This window comes from Coregonus clupeaformis, unplaced genomic scaffold (genome assembly GCF_020615455.1).
Source record: "Coregonus clupeaformis isolate EN_2021a unplaced genomic scaffold, ASM2061545v1 scaf1024, whole genome shotgun sequence".
NCBI lineage: Eukaryota > Metazoa > Chordata > Actinopteri > Salmoniformes > Salmonidae > Coregonus > Coregonus clupeaformis.
Genome location: NW_025534478.1, coordinates 129,577 through 133,281, shown reverse-complemented (window position 1 = coordinate 133,281; position 3,705 = coordinate 129,577).

Sequence of the window (3,705 nt, the reverse complement as noted above, 5' to 3'; positions counted from 1 at the left end):
TTAGGGACACTACATGTCCTGATAAGGGTTAGGGTCACTACGTGTCCTGATAAGGGTTAGGGTCACTACGTGTCCTGATAAGGGTTAGGGTTAGGGTCACTACGTGTCCTGATAAGGGTTAGGGTCACTACGTGTCCTGATAAGGGTTAGGGTCACTACGTGTCCTGATAAGGGTTAGGGTCACTACGTGTCCTGATAAGGGTTAGGGTCACTACGTGTCCTGATAAGGGTTAGGGTTACTACGTGTCCTGATAAGGGTTAGGGCCACTATGTGTCCTGATAAGGGTTAGGGTCACTACGTGTCCTGATAAGGGTTAGGGTCACTACGTGTCCTGATAAGGGTTAGGGTCACTACGTGTCCTGAGAAGGGTTAGGGTCACTACGTGTCCTGATAAGGGTTAGAGTCACTACGTGTCCTGATAAGGGTTAGGGTTAGGGTCACTACGTGTCCTGATAAGGGTTAGGGTTGGGGTCACTACGTGTCCTGATAAGGGTTAGGGTCACTACGTGTCCTGATAAGGGTTAGGGTCACTACGTGTCCTGATAAGGGTTAGGGTCACTACGTGTCCTGATAAGGGTTAGAGTCACTACGTGTCCTGATAAGGGTTAGGGTTAGGGTCACTACGTGTCCTGATAAGGGTTAGGGTCACTACGTGTCCTGATAAGGGTTAGGGTCACTACCTGTCCTGATAAGGTTCAGGGTCACTACGTGTCCTGATAAGGGTTAAGGTCACTACGTGTCCTGATAAGGGTTAGGGGTTAGGGTCACTACGTGTCCTGATAAGGGTTAGGGTTAGGGTCACTACGTGTCCTGATAAGGGTTAGGGTTAGGGTCACTACGTGTCCTGATAAGGGTTAGGGTCACTACGTGTCCTGATAAGGGTTAGGGTCACTACGTGTCCTGATAAGGGTTAGGGTCACTACGTGTCCTGATAAGGGTTAGGGTCACTACGTGTCCTGATAAGGGTTAGAGTCACTACGTGTCCTGATAAGGGTTAGGGTTAGGGTCACTACGTGTCCTGATAAGGGTTAGGGTCACTACGTGTCCTGATAAGGGTTAGGGTCACTACGTGTCCTGATAAGGGTTAGGGTCACTACCTGTCCTGATAAGGTTCAGGGTCACTACGTGTCCTGATAAGGGTTAGGGTCACTACGTGTCCTGATAAGGGTTAGGGTCACTACGTGTCCTGATAAGGGTTAGGGTTAGGGTCACTACGTGTCCTGATAAGGGTTAGGGTCACTACGTGTCCTGATAAGGGTTAGGGTCACTACGTATCCTGATAAGGGTTAGGGTTAGGGTCACTACGTGTCCTGATGAGGGTTAGGGTTAGGGTCACTACGTGTCCTGATAAGAGTTAGGGTCACTACGTGTCCTGATAAGGGTTAGGGGTTAGGGTCACTACGTGTCCTGATAAGGGTTAGGGTCACTACGTGTCCTGATAAGGGTTAGGGTCACTACGTATCCTGATAAGGGTTAGGGTTAGGGTCACTACGTGTCCTGATAAGGGTTAGAGTCACTACGTGTCCTGATAAGGGTTAGGGTTAGGGTCACTACGTGTCCTGATAAGGATTAGGGTCACTACGTGTCCTGATAAGGGTTAGGGTCACTACGTGTCCTGATAAGGGTTAGGGTTAGGGTCACTACGTGTCCTGATAAGGGTTAGGGTCACTACGTGTCCTGATAAGGGTTAGGGTCACTACGTGTCCTGATTAGGGTTAGGGTCACTATGTGTCCTGATTAGGGTTAGGGTCACTATGTGTCCTGATAAGGGTTAGGGTCACTACGTGTCCTGATAAGGATTAGGGTTAGGGTCACTACGTGTCCTGATAAGGGTTAGGGTCACTACGTGTCCTGATAAGGGTTAGGGACACTACATGTCCTGATAAGGGTTAGGGTCACTACGTGTCCTGATAAGGGTTAGGGTCACTACGTGTCCTGATAAGGGTTAGGGTTAGGGTCACTACGTGTCCTGATAAGGGTTAGGGTCACTACGTGTCCTGATAAGGGTTAGGGTCACTACGTGTCCTGATAAGGGTTAGGGTCACTACGTGTCCTGATAAGGGTTAGGGTCACTACGTGTCCTGATAAGGGTTAGGGTTACTACGTGTCCTGATAAGGGTTAGGGCCACTATGTGTCCTGATAAGGGTTAGGGTCACTACGTGTCCTGATAAGGGTTAGGGTCACTACGTGTCCTGATAAGGGTTAGGGTCACTACGTGTCCTGAGAAGGGTTAGGGTCACTACGTGTCCTGATAAGGGTTAGGGTCACTACGTGTCCTGATAAGGGTTAGGGTCAATACGTGTCCTGATAAGATTTAGGGTTAGGGTTACTACGTGTCCTGATAAGGGTTAGGGTTACTACGTGTCCTGATAAGGGTTAGGGTTAGGGTCACTACGTGTCCTGATAAGGGTTATGATCACTTCGTGTCCTGATAAGGGTTAGGGTCACTACGTGTCCTGATAAGGTTTAGGGTTAGGGTCAATACGTGTCCTGATAAGGATTAGGGTCACTACGTGTCCTGATAAGGGTTAGGGTCACTACGTGTCCTGATAAGGGTTAGGGTTACGGTCACTACGTGTCCTGATAAGGGTTAGGGTCACTACGTGTCCTGATAAGGGTTAGGGTCACTACGTGTCCTGATAAGGGTTAGGGTCACTACGTGTCCTGATTAGGGTTAGGGTCACTATGTGTCCTGATAAGGGTTAGGGTCACTACGTGTCCTGATAAGGTTTAGGGTCACTACGTGTCCTGATAAGGATTAGGGTTAGGGTCACTACGTGTCCTGATAAGGATTAGGGTTAGGGTCACTACGTGTCCTGATAAGGGTTAGGGTCACTACGTGTCCTGATAAGGGTTAGGGTCACTACGTGTCCTGATAAGGGTTAGGGTTAGGGTCACTACGTGTCCTGATAAGGGTTAGGGTCACTACGTGTCCTGATAAGGGTTAGGGTCACTACGTGTCCTGATAAGGGTTAGGGTCACTACGTGTCCTGATAAGGGTTAGGGTTAGGGTCACTACGTGTCCTGATAAGGGTTAGGGTTAGGGTCACTACGTGTCCTGATAAGGGGTTAGAGTCACTACGTGTCCTGATAAGGGTTAGAGTCACTACGTGTCCTGATAAGGGTTAGGGTTAGGGTCACTACGTGTCCTGATAAGGGTTAGGGTTGGGGTCACTACGTGTCCTGATAAGGGTTAGGGTCACTACGTGTCCTGATAAGGGTTAGGGTCACTACGTGTCCTGATAAGGGTTAGGGTCACTACGTGTCCTGATAAGGGTTAGAGTCACTACGTGTCCTGATAAGGGTTAGGGTTAGGGTCACTACGTGTCCTGATAAGGGTTAGGGTCACTACGTGTCCTGATAAGGGTTAGGGTCACTACCTGTCCTGATAAGGTTCAGGGTCACTACGTGTCCTGATAAGGGTTAGGGTCACTACGTGTCCTGATAAGGGTTAGGGTTAGGGTCACTACGTGTCCTGATAAGGGTTAGGGTTAGGGTCACTACGTGTCCTGATAAGGGTTAGGGTTAGGGTCACTACGTGTCCTGATAAGGGTTAGGGTCACTACGTGTCCTGATAAGGGTTAGGGTCACTACGTGTCCTGATAAGGGTTAGGGTCACTACGTGTCCTGATAAGGGTTAGGGTCACTACGTGTCCTGATAAGGGTTAGGGTCACTACGTGTCCTGATAAGGGTTAGAGTCAC